The sequence below is a fragment of the Anticarsia gemmatalis genome, chromosome 7 (assembly GCF_050436995.1).
Source record: "Anticarsia gemmatalis isolate Benzon Research Colony breed Stoneville strain chromosome 7, ilAntGemm2 primary, whole genome shotgun sequence".
Classification (NCBI taxonomy): domain Eukaryota; kingdom Metazoa; phylum Arthropoda; class Insecta; order Lepidoptera; family Erebidae; genus Anticarsia; species Anticarsia gemmatalis.
In genome coordinates, this window is record NC_134751.1 from 2,676,824 (window position 1) to 2,691,134 (window position 14,311).

Below are 14,311 nucleotides of genomic sequence, written 5' to 3' on the forward strand. Positions count from 1 at the left end.
GATATCATTAAGCCAGGGATACGGGCACATTGCTAATTATGTTTTCTACTGTTTAAAAAAGCTACGCCTGTCTTACTTTTATATCGCTCTGGGGCGTATTGTTTACAATACTGTAACGATTTCTGTATAATTTCTCATAAAAAAACCTGTTCATTCACTTTGTTTCTGTGTGCTACGTTTTAGCAGTTAATTAAGCAGTGCACTCGTCTGTGAAATATTGTTAAATAATAACTAGCCCCGCTAATTAGCAGTTACATTTTGCTGTAAACTTGCAGGTCAGCTTTCTTCGTAGCTTGCTACGCTTTCTTCTTTTATTTGCTTTTATGAACGACGCGAACAATGCTAGCTTAAACAGTTGTCGTAAACAGCTGTTAAAAGAAAAAATCAAGCACCGTAACCAATTTTCGTCCTTATTAATATCGGAGGTCGATCGAGGATCGCATAAACGATCTTATGACACAGTCGACTAAGCCCTCGGAGTGATGCATCAAGTTACTGCAACAAAAGCGATTGATTCGCGCTCTCAGGATCAAATGGGGCGAATTTCGGGTGCAAGCCGGGGCGGGGCGCGGAGCGGTGTGTGCGGGACGCGGGGGGTGTGAGCAGGGGCAACAATGCGGCCGGGGTATCGATCCACCCCCGCGCGCCGTCTGCCCGACGCACCGAGCCTACGCGGGCACCGCTAAGCTCCTTCGCCTCTATGCAAACCTAGTACTTTTGCTTTCTAAAACATGCCGCGAATACGTACAGTTGGCCTTACAATGTGAGAATTAATTTTAGATCTTAGTTGCGGTGCACCGTACGAGTTTGTAGTTTCCGATAGTTGGTTTGTTAAATTAAACAAAACTTTGTCTACCAAAGTTTAATAACACTTTGGTAATATTATATGCTTATTCTACCTAGCAAATAGAGTTTTAAGTTAGCAGTAATATTTTCATTTCTTTTTTAAATTTTATGTTCGGATCACAGCTAAAACTATCTGCCATTAAAAGTAAAAATGAATAAACCTTGTTAACATACTGTCTTTAATTAACTCTTTATTAGAATATAAACAAGAAGTAAGCGCTAAGAAAAATCACAACTCATTTTCCCAAACCGAAATGACAAAGCGATCCATAACTAAACGTAGGTACGAGTATAAAATATGAATCTGCTTCAAACGGAGCATAACATCGCCTCACTAACCTCGAATCTCACCCGGCCATATTCGGCAATTAAACTATTCACATCAATTAAACCCCAAGTTAATCCCGAACTAACTGTTATCGATATCCCAAGGGTGTTACAAGTTGCGATAACTGCCCGCCTGACTTGGTAACGTCAGCTAATATTTGGTTTGCATGACAAACCGATACTCGGTCAAACTTAGAGATATTTATCTATTGAAATCTGCTCGTACAAATAGCACATTTTTGGCCATTTTCGCGCATAGGAACGAGTGTGTATATTGGACTCTGATGGTCTGTGTAAAACGATAGCGTCGTTTGAAAAACAAAAATGTTTTGTAGTTTAACTACACAAAGGTTTAACAGGATATTGCAGTATTTTATTCCGGGAATCGTCATCGGATTAAAATCCGGGTATCAACCGTGCAAATAATCCGTAGAATTTACTTTTGAATTGCGATTCCCATTATTTTCATATTCGCTCATTTATAATATGTTGTGCTTAACCGCAGTACATTCCATATTCATAATAATTCCAGAAATTCACAAATACATTTGGAAATGTTTATTTGCATTATATCTACAACTAGCTGACCCGCGCAACTTCGCTTGCGTCACATAAAAGAAAATGGGTCAACATTTTCCCCGTTTTTGTAACATTTTTCACTGCTGCTCTGCTCCTATTGGTCGTAGCGTGATGATATATAGCCTATAGCCTTCCTCGATACATGGGCTATCAAACACTGAAAGATTTTTTCAAATCGGACCTGTAGTTCCTCAGATTAGCGCGTTCAAACAAACAAACAAACTCTTCAGCTTTATAATATTAGTATAGATAAATAACTGGTAATCCCTGTATAATCAGGGATCATTCCTAAAACTAATTAATTCTATAAATTACCTAATGCAAAACTAAAAATGATTGCAAATCCAGGAATTTCTTCCATAGAGAGTATAGAGACCATATCCCAAGCAAGAATCAGTTTTAAATATTTCTACAGATATCTAAGCTCACACGCTTACGCAAACTAACGCTTGATGCTTAAACAGGCTATGTTTCATCATACAAAAGTATTGAATGTTGTGATTTCCGTAAAGTGCTACATTATAATGTAAATGTTTGTATTACAATGTTCTTATATTAAAATGAAATGCTAAGCCATTAATATAATACGTATGCTGATGCAAATAATCCTTGAGGGTATAGTCCATCGAAGGCTTACCTGAGTTCCGGAATAATTTGCAATATAGCGCACCTCTAAGCACGCGTAGGATGTTATTGATACTCTACGGCTATCTAGCTTCGTATTATTGATAGCTTAAGTTACCTAACTATCGGATAAGACATACTGTTCCGCTTGAGACTTAGTAATACTTGTTTAATTCCCTCAGGCAATCTGGACGCCGTCCGTTGCAATAAACTTGATATAATTTCATCGCTGACTGAGAAAAATATAGGAGAGGATATGTTTTATATGTCAATTAGTTTGCTACTTTGTTGTTAAGGTTAAATCTATACTAATATTATAAAGCTGAAGAGTTTGTTTGTTTGTTTGTTTGTTTGAACGCGCTAATCTCAGCAACTACTGGTCCGATTTGAAAAATTCTTTCAGTTTTAGATAGCCCATTTATCGAGGAAGGCTATAAGCTTTGCTTAAAATTTCATCACGCTACGACCAATAGGAGTGGAATAGCAACGAAAAATGTTACAAAAACGGGGAAAATTTTGACCCATTCTCTCTTACGTGACGCAAGCGAAGTTGCGCGGGTCAGCTAGTTAGTTATAATCCCTGTTTTAGGAAGTCATTTATTGTTTTATTTTTTTAGACATCTCACATCTATTACGACAATTAATGCCGGAAATTATCAATTAATAATTGTGTATACACCCAATATAAACCATATATTATCCCTTTTCTTAGTATACAACTGTCCTATCGTTAAATAGTCCAAGAAACGACTTAAAGTCAGAACTTGTAAATGACTTCGCATTTAGCTTATTCCCGCTAGAAATGTGTGTGGTATGACAGATTAAAGCATGAAGTATGAACTAGCTACGGCATGTGTGGCCGTTGGCTGGCACTTTACACTTCCGTCTTGGCACTAGTCTATTCTAGTTTACAACATACTAAAAGTATACTTTCGAACCCCTTTTAATATGATGGGTTATTGGTCGGAAATAACGCCTCTACGGAAAGGATTGTGCAATCGTGATCAATCAAATTGACTTCGGATACATGGCATTTCCTTTTTTTAAGCGTGTTGTGATTTTATTTTTGATGTTTTGTAGTTCGGTCCCGGTGGTCGCGGATGTCAAAATTGGGTTATATGCTGTCTGTTTTTATTTTACGGATATCAATCAGTAACAGATGCGGTTTAGATTTCAAGCTAAAAGTTTTTTGAAATAAAGTGTATGGGAAATGTTTGTGTTTTCATCGATGTATTCGTTGCTCTATTGAGTGATGGTAATGGCAAAAAACTAAGCTGGTAAATACATGTCGGGCAGAAACAAAAAGAATTACAAGATGATCTAATCAGACGACTGAATTATACCTTATGCGAGTTCAAAAACTATACAACATCTGGTTTCAAAGTCAGTGGGCGTCGAATAAAGTTTGGTACAGACGAGCCGCGCTCCCGCACTCCCGCCGACTTAGGGCGCGACAGTGAAACCTAATAAAACCGGTTATGGTCCCTACGTGACGCGTGCGAGGTAATGAGTTTTCGGAGAAAGCGCCGCATGTGTTGTTCCCGGTACAGCACTGTAGCCACGCGATACATCAGTGTGCACCTCGTTTAACTGCATAATTGTAATTCGGACCCATTAGTCTGTACATTGCATTGATAAAAAAACAGCACCGTTTAATTTTTAGCGGCTGGCGACCGCCCGCGCAAGCGCGCTTGCTTAGAGCTAACGAATTTCGATTTGCAATTAAATGCGATCTTGTTTAGGAATGCTTTGATGATGAAGCTTTTTATAAACATATTTGTAGCATGTCAAAGTGACCTACTGATTAAGAATTTGATAAAACAATACACTTAAAATACAGGCGACTTGCCAGTAACAATAACCGAAATAAAACTTATATTTTTATTTGAAAGCACTTCACTTAAGTAAACTATATTTCGGTGGAATATTAAAATGGTACTTCTATAGTTATGCGTAGATACACTTAATTTTCCTAAGTGTGTGGTGTTGATGACGTAGCAATAATTTTATTTATGGACGTCGGGGTAATTTATCTTCAATCCATCGCCGGAGCTCTAAGCGTTCCTCGCATAGTTGACGACTGACGCTCTTTACAATTTTGTTCATTTATTTTCTTTACAGCGTGTATTTTTTTTCTTTTTAAGAGCACGAAGATTTATGTCATGGTACTTAGTGTTACAGTTCTTATAGGTCAAGTTGATACGTGCTCTCAGCGAAGGCGGTCTTGTGAAAAATTGTAACTGAAATATTGTTTTCAAGGTAACGTAGATTCCTCTTAAAAGTTACAATTTTCCCTTAATGATGTGATTTTGCGTAGTTAGGTATGAGAAGGCGGTTATTACAGTGAAAACATAATTTATTCTAAGCACAATAACAATCCCTATAAACGTGATTTTTATAAGCCTCATGATAATTAATTACACACATAAACCTCACACGTAATTTAAACAAAGATGCTAAATAAATGTCACACGAAGTGCCCTACATACTTTTTCCATAATAAACAAGTTCGGAACACTTCAAGATAAAATTATTTTCACCTCAACCCACCATAAACAGGTATTATTCATGAGCAACAAAAACTGAACGAATCAATTACCACGTTGTGAACCTCAATGTTTGTCGTTTTAATTTTAAAAGCCACTCAAAACCCTTTGACGGTGTCTAAACTTAACATTCCCAGCATTCCATGGACGCGTGATATCGTACCGTGTGTTGTCCGTCCCTTTCTGCTTCCCCATTTCACCCTTTACTCATGTCATGACACTTATGACAGCCTAAACTGATAAGCTGAAGCGATTCATCGACTTTTTGTGGTGTTAGATGAAATCACTTTCATGCACTCATGGACTCTATTACGGAATTATAGTCTGATTTAGTCAGCGATATAAGAAATTGAGACACTTGATTTATATTACGCTTTAGTTAAATCGTGTAGGCGTTTAATGCAACGTGTAGCTTAGTTAAAATAAAAGCAAAAGAATTAACCGAGAAGCTCGCAAATTAAATGCGCTGGAATTAATTGCATTTCGTATGCAGCGCAGTAAAATCACATGTTTGTCATTGTCCGTCCTCTAAATGCCGTCAAAGGGTCGCACCGCTGGCGTCAGTGACTTGTTCGTTCGCACAATATGTACAGGGCCATTCCGCTCAATTAGCCGCGCCGCCGCGCCGGCCGGGTTTCTCTACTCTGCAGACGCTGTAGCTGTTGTCGGCCGCTTTGTTTAAAGTTTGATTGGGAGCTGTCACTCAATCCACAGATTTAGAACGCTCGCGCATCGATGTCATATAAACGTGGTGGCGATTTTTGATCGATGTTCCTTTTTTACTTTTTTGCAAATCATCCGCATCGTTTGGACGTTGTTTTGTTGCGATATTGTATGGGCCGTGATTTTTTCTTTGTACATGTTTGTTTTATCGGCTCAGTGCGGTTTCATAGGTTGTGTGCATCCGATGGTGACGGGATGTTTGTTAGTTAAAATTGAAAATACGTTTAGAATTTCCGACCGACCGACTGTTGATTTTTAGGGATACATTCCCAGTTTTCGTACTAGTTATGCGGTTTTAGGTAGGTAAAGAAAAATTACACTCTAATAACACTCTTTTCGTTGAACTGCACATAATGCAAGGATTACATACTTTATTTTCAAACTTAGTGTAGGCATCAATTTTCCGAATACCGGAAACACTTAAAAAGTTATTATTTTATCGTAAACAGTAATTAGCACACTTCATCAAGCAGATTAACGCAGCCCCCAATAAATACAGGACTTAACAAACTTCAAAATAGTTGGCGCAATAATCTCAAAAGGAAAAAGCTAAATAAATTATTACCTAATTCTCGTAACAGGGTGAAGTTACAAAACTTTTCCCCCTCGCCCGGGGCTGGGGTATTATGGCGGAGCTTCGCGACAACTTTTTATAACTCCAAGTAACACTCGGAGACGCGGTGTTAGGTAATTTCTCCCCTCGATAGTCGTAACTGTTGCGGAACGGGAACTTATTCTACGAAAAGTACAGTCTGAACGATTTGTATGGCCTCCAACTTGACGATGTCGCCGAACTTTGTTAACCCACACTTGTCGTAAGAGGTCAAGATTGCTGTTACCAATATTACCTAAGAATTTGCTACTTTTTAATTGCTGCCTTAAAATGTTTTCGTCGGTTAAGTAATAGGCAGGCGGTTAAGAAAGGGGTTACATTTCTTATGTTTTTAAGTTGAGAAATTTCCTTTTATTTAGCGCTTACCATCAGACTTTGTAACAAATTACGCCTTTACTTGCATTGGGATGTACAAAGTCGGTCATCACAAATACAGCTAAGCGATGTCCTAATAATAGAACAACTGCGCTCGAAATACCTAGTTTAACTTTGCGGATCAAATACCGTCCGGTGTTTTCAAATAGTTGAGGTTTTCATGCTAAAATATTCGAAAGTTTCATATAGTTTCATTAGCTGTACAAGCCACCCGCGTTCTCCAATCTCATGAATGTAAGCTTAAAACATTATAATAATGAATGCAATAAAAATTAACGTCTTGGAAATGATACATAGTTACTATCGGCGCCCTTTAACAACTTAAATATTTAATTAAGTTGCTCTTAACGACAGTCGGTGGCACTCGAAACTGGTTTAATTACTTGTGTTTTAGAACTACCGTCATTATTTAAAATAACGCGTTCAACTTCTTAATAAATTACTAATTTTTGTGGTTCGATCTCGTTTCGATTTACTGCATCTCTTTTTATTTACAGACGTCAAAATGGGACAGACTATTTTTGGGACTCGTGTTGGTCGACTTCTCTTCAATTAGTCGTAGTCTTTGTTTTTATTTTTAGAAAATAAAGTTAATCGAGAGCCATGATAAACAAAGATTTTGGCCAAATTTACTGATCAATGATATTGCAGTTCCTAGTTTGGTTAGACGGAGTTGAATCCCAAAAGATTGAACGTCGCGGCAATCAAGTTGAAATCTATTGCTTTCCTTTTTGAAATGTCGTGACTAGTTTAAATAAATTGTTTCTCATACAGTTGATTCATTTGCCGGGCCTCCATTAATGAACTCCTAGTCATTTGGTGTTCCAATATTTGTTTGTTTACAGCATAGTAATTAACATTTATGGTCGATGTTTTCATTAATCCACTGAATACAGGATCCCCTAAAAATTAACTAGTCAAACAACTGTTTATCGTTTCCGGTGCATATTGTTTTGACAGATGCTGCCATTGGTAGTCCGCTGAAACAAATTACAAAGCTCGTCCTGCGTGCCCAAAAATCAATTTGGGAAGAGTCATTGGATTTTCGACCTTATTACCTCCCCTTAGTGACGTAATATTTAGTGTTTGATAGTTCGGACGGCATATATTTGTCGATTGTTGTGTATAGAAGGCGTGGTGTCGTCGTATCTATTTTTAGGTTTACGAGTTCAGTCCCCTTTTCCCCCGTGTCCCCTTCGAGCCGTTCTTCAACCCTGCTTGGCCAAATGTGATGGGTCTCACGTAAACGTCTTGTTGTGCTCGAGTTTATGACGTTTATTGTGAAATTGTATAGATTTGCAATAGCTTGATTTTAAAAGAAACGTAAAGCTGGGATGAAATGCTTTATATCTCCATCGTTTTTGTACGTTTGCGGCAAAAGTTAAAAGAAACTAGTAGATTAGGTTCTTTTGACTTCATGTCAGTTGTAAAAGCAGCATACTTCTTCCTACACACTAAATCAAGTCTGGTTTTTATACTTATTACATTTCAAGGAACGTGGTATTTTATATAAGAAACTTATTACATAGCCGTAGCGGGCGACCCCATGGCGTGTTCTATAAAAATTCCCGTCAAATGGTGGCAGTATAAATCGCGCGAGACACGAACCAGCTCGATCTTGACCAACATTTCGTAGACGTGACGTAAGCGTCACAACTGTGAATTAACCCAGATAACATTCCACAGTCGTAGTAGTAAATGTATGGATGAACATCACACGCTTTTATCTAACTCTTAACGAACTCAACGGCACTGGAGTGGTTTTAACTAATGCATTCCTTGGTATTATTGGAAGGTTTTACATACTGTTGGTTTCTGTTAATGCGCTATCCATTTAACCAAAAGCAATCACACAGCACGCGCGGCCAATAACATAAATGTAAAGAATTCCACTAAGATACCGTAAATAGCTTACACACCACTTAAACATAATAAACATCTATAATATTATTCTGCAGATAAACTGTATCTGTAGAATAATCTCTAAAACGACCAAATCGATTTAAAATTTTTACTAAAACGTAACACAAGCCCCCCTGATTAACATAAACTGCTTAAACTGTGGACATTGTAAAAAGAAAGCGAGTAAGGTTCCAACAAATGCCAGGCAAAAGCTAAGGTCTATCAAGCTAATGATTTAGTTCTAAGTTCCAACAGAAAGCAATGCTAGTTCCATACGAGCTATTTCGGTCTATCCAATTAAGGTCGTTTAACACCGGACTTCGCTTATTCGGTAGTTTACTTCACAGTTACAATAGTGGTCAGTTTTGCGGTGGACCCGACTTCATCGTAGAATTAGGTAATTTGTTAGGAGCAGCCCTTTAATCCCGCTCCGCGGCAATTTACCTGTCGTACGTCGGGCCAATTACAAACTATCAATTTGTCGCCATTCAATCAAAATGTGTGGCTACGTAGAGAAAATAGAGCCGTAATTGTATCTGTTCATTCAGGAACCCATGATAAATAGGGACGGTCATTATGTAATTTGTTGTACACGTATGAGTTTCTAAGTAACACCTACATGAATAGTAGTAAATGGTATGATAAACTATTACACAATATGATGCGTCTGTGGTGACATAGATAACACTACTATTAAGATTACAATAGCAATTAACTATCAACACAGATGACTGTGTTACAAATGAAACAAGACTTCCAATCTCTGCATATCTCTTCGTAGCCGCCGCTCTTTTCTTGACTAATATTTTCATTCGCCACCCTTTTGTATAGGCGGCAAAATACAATTCGCTTTTTTATTATTTGCTCAAAATGGTTACATGTATAGGATACGGGTTTTTAATAACTTCTAAGCCTTGTATAAAACAGGCGGGAGTTTATAAAAAAATCCCTGAATAATTCTTATTAGATTTTTTGCTGTACGCTTTCAAAAGACTCCATGGGTCTTTACAATGAGTAATTGATACATACAGATCTGGTTCCCCCACAAGTATGGGATGTTAATGGACAATTATTTCGGCAGTCGGCGGTCACACGCGACGCGTGCCGCGTGCGCACACACTTATTATTATAAGCGCAGGAGAGCGCGTGACAGGATTCTGAGGCGAGAGGGATGAGCGGACGGCGATACTATTAAACTGGCAAAATTTTGTTTAGATTTTAACTTTTCTATGCTAATATTATGAAGGAGTTATATTGGTGTCGTAGATGTAGTATGAAAACCCAATAAGAATATAATTTAAACATGAAAGATATTTGCAAAAATTGGAATGGATATAGTTAAAACAACTTAAAAATTTATCCGAGTGCTATTAAATTTAACTAATACATTATACCGAAACGATCGACATATAAAAACCCGGTAATATTATACAAAGTAACTAAAGAGCTTTTAGACTTATCGTGAAAAAATAAAAGAATCATAACCCTTTAACGCGAGCTCTTATCCCATAAGCCACATAGTCTGGTCGATAAGGCCATGTGTGCAGGCACCGCGGGAGACCGCCCCCCCTCGCCGGCTATTTTCATTTATCACTCGAAGATGCTCGGGCCTTTCCTCGCCGATAACAGTAGCTCACACTAATTACATATATATTATTTTCTATGTATTTTTATAGCCAGATATTTATCAAACAGATAAATACTACCCACGTAGTGTTTCGGCGTTTATAATAATAATATAATGATACTATGTTCTTCACAATTTAGTAATTGTTAATAACAAATATATAAAGTTCTAGTAATAAAATTAATTCCTGTTCTTACACATAATTCTCACACGCTTTCATGCAGTCGTAGCAATAATTTGTTCTTAATTTAGACCAAGAACACATCTCGCTCTTTGAGAGCACTGTACCGCCATCATTAGCCAAGAGTTTATACTAATTTGATTGCGGAATGGGTAATTCCCTTTAGTTTAAATTCGAATGTGTTGAATAAAATGATAAAAAAACACGTCTATGCTTAATTGCCTTAACAAAAACTTATACTACGTAAAACTTAATTTTAAAAGTCGTATATTTTAATTAAACTACCTCTTGAAACGCCCATTGTTACTATAAAAATCTTATAATATTATCTTTCGAGTATAACATGATGCCATTTATTTTTATTAGCATGTCCAAAAAACTTTTTTGTGTAGTTTTGTAGCAACATTCACTCCATCGTAAAAAACCTGTCAGTTTCAGATCACACAAGGAACGCATCGATCGGGTGGACTTAGTAAATCTAATAAGAGATTTTTTGTGCGCGAAACGAATGAGGTGAAACGTGTTTGAAATAGACAGGGGATTAAGTGTCCCCTAGGGGCGCGGCGTACGTGGCATGTGCAGGGTTAGCTGTTGGAGCTTTCTCTTGGCGAGTATTTTAAGCTCCAAACTCGATTTAGAGAAATAGGTTACTGTGGTTTTCGATGCTTAAATGTGTTTGAGTAGAAACCGTACGAACTGTAACATTTCAAATTTAATCAAAATTTTAAGTTACTTATTTTTAAATTCTAAAAGCCGAAGATTTAAATGCTCTGGTAAAATTACTAGTACATTACTTACAATATCCTTTTTGCAATACCAAAATAGAGATTTTGTGTTGGCTTATTCTTAAATATGACAAGCATTTTTTGCCTAAGGATTTATTCTCTTCATCGTTACTCCTTTGTTGCTTTCATTCCGTGAATTTTGCTTTTATTTTAGCTTTTAACAGTTACTTACTGCACCAAGCTTAGTGGTCTATTGGACTTAAGACAATGGCTTTTAATATAAATTATTTGAAGAGTAATTAAACCGCAAAATATTGCAAACCACAGTACAATCCGGTTCTTATACAGCGCTACATATCCTGAGGTAGCCTGTGCGTGCTCTCAAAGCGCTCTCTTGGCTCAAAGGATCAATTTCAAGCGGATCGATTACTCTTTGTCGTCGAAGGTCCTTGCCACGGCACATGTGTACTGATCCAATGCACGTGCACTTTATGGGTGCGTTTATGACCGAGTTTGATGTCTGTTGCATGTGTCTGTATCTAGGCCTTGATTCTATTGTATCTGTGTCATTGTAATAACAATCCCGGCCAAAAAATAATATCATGTATCCTCAAAATCACTTTCAGAGAAACATGTCGCTCAATTTATTATGTAGTTATGAAATTTTAATTAAAATTTTATAACTACAATGATTAAATGTTAAAGTAGCCGAATGTATAAAAAATTACACAATTACTTTTATCGACCCTACTAAACTAATCCTCATAAAGTTCAGATAAGACTTCTGTTAGGTATCTATTCATCACTCTCTAATACCTTTTCAACTCCTACAATACGTAGAAAGAATGAAGCAATATAACAAAATGCATTATTTAACAGTTTTACTGTCCGCACAACACGTTATCATTAATCTCTGGTTACTTGCCGTTTCGTACAAACCGTCCTTAATGAGTCACACCAGCACATCAAAATATGACTATTAAACATACTGCATTTAATTTGTGTACTTATGCTGATAATAATAGTTTTTGTTTTATCAAAATCGGATCAAAATTACCGAAGTTACAGCGTTATAAAGTTTCACTGCTTTTTTAAATTTGCGTTGCTTCGCGCGCTATGCGCTGACGTCACGACGCTACAGACACGCTTGTTCGACTGCGGGTGATGCGGAGTTTTGATTTGAAAAGTGATTTGCATTTAATATTTAAAGAGTCTGAGTATGTGTATGTGTTATAAATTTAATCATCGTGTTTTTTGTAAAATAAGATATCCTCGATCTCGATCGCCACGCACACAATCATCAACTAGACCCAGGTAAAGAAAGTTGAACTCGTATACTAGTAATAATATTTTTGTGTGTAGTTAACAATAAAATTGAAAGTTTGTTAGAACTGGCATTACAAATAATGAGTGTTACGTACCTACCAAGTGTAAATTTGAAAAAAAAAGTTGTCACCCCTGCCTCTGACTTTAGTCAGGTTGATGGCTATCATATGAACGCATGAATCTACTCTGTAGGTAGGTAGTCTTATATGATTGGGTGTGTAATGAGAACTTTTAAACTAATATTTTAATTTTGATATTATTAGATTTAATAAACATGGGTTCTTTTTTCAAAACAAAAAACCAACGCCAACTCAATCGCCGCGCTCGGCTCGCCGCCGCCTATGAGGTCATTGAACTGCTTATTAAATAGTATCAACTGTTAGGTAGAAGTTCATTGCTAGGTATGTATGAACATGATATGGCATCTTGATCTTGAGGAAGTGTTCAAAAGGCAATAAACTTCTATTTAACATTTGCGCTTGACAGTATCAGAACCGGGCTTTAAGTTTTAGATTAGGTGTCTTTTGCAAAAATATAAAACAGTTTACATGGTACAGAAAAAAACAATTTTTAGGGTGTTTTTTCACTGGAGTTAGTACACATAGGAACAATACAATATTTTCTAACCATTTTGTTTGTCCCCTATAAGCAAAACAAATTATTTAAAGCAAAACCGCGAGAGCACAACGAGCCTATGTAGGTATCGGCAAGTACTGACGAAATAGCAGTGTCGTGAGATGACGTCACACGTCCGTGCGGCCGCTTCGCCGGAGTTTGGCGCGAAGGCCATACTTTGACGTTTAATATCTCGGTCATTTTTGAAGATACGAAAAAAATAAAAACAGATTTTTTATCCTTGAAGTACCTAGTTTTTAAATATACTCATAACAAAAATCATTGGTGTGACTCATTAGTCTAATGCACGCCGAGTGTCGCCGGCCACTTTTTGTGAACATTTCACCGCCTTTACAATAACCAACAATTCGGCGAAAAACATTCGGCTACATTAACGAACTAATCATTAAGATAATTAGTCGTAATTGCACTGTATTATTGAATGCTATCGAATGATAATGAGAACGTTTGTTGACTGGACAAAGTCATCGTTTTGCACGACAGTTGATGTTTACACGCGATTTAGGTAATGACTAATTTATTGTCAATCAATGTAGAATGTTTGTTAGTTTTTGGGTTTTAAATAGAACGTTTCAAATTAGCTTTCTTTATGCATGTATTATACAGCATAACTTGCATTTTATATCCGTATATTTAAAAAATCGCAGCAAGCATTTATTAAGTTCTTCGTAGTCTTATAAATATGGAAGATAAATACTACTATATAGTAAAAACTTCACAACAAAATAAAATCTCAAGTCGTAAAGTTCAATAGAGCAGCAGATCTGTCTTGTATTACTGGTTAAATCACTACAGCGGGTAAACAGTGCAGGTACAGCTGTGTTCGACTCTAAGCTATTGTATGCTGCGCCCGCGCATTCGGAACGGCAACGCCGCGCGCCGTGCTCATGTTTATTTTATTACTACACTTTTTTACTACTGATCCCTTCGAGTTTGGGTGTTATGTTCAGTTCTGGAACTGTTTTGGATTTTGAGAAAAATATATTATGGTATAATCTATAATGTAAACTTTTTTGAAATAGGCGTTGTTTAAAAGTGAAATGTGAAAGTACTATTTTAGAGATAACTCTCTTTAATTGAGATTTAGTTGTACTGTTGTTAGCATTTATTACATTAAATGTACCTAAATATTAAAAAATACCTTCATCATACCTAAAAATAGACTTATCATTGTCGGTTGCGATGTTTCTCCGTAATCATGATTAGTAGGATTCAGTATATGAAGAGAAATATTTATTACTTAAGAGATTAGATATTAAAAATATTGATTTTATCGATTAG

General features: G+C 36.7%; 1 protein-coding gene across 2 annotated transcripts in view; it reads left to right on the plus strand.

The window, feature by feature from the left end:
* The window catches only part of jing (AE binding protein 2 jing), a 131,521-nt gene that overhangs the window by 61,742 nt on the left and 55,468 nt on the right, over positions 1 to 14,311 (plus strand). The window lies entirely within an intron of this gene.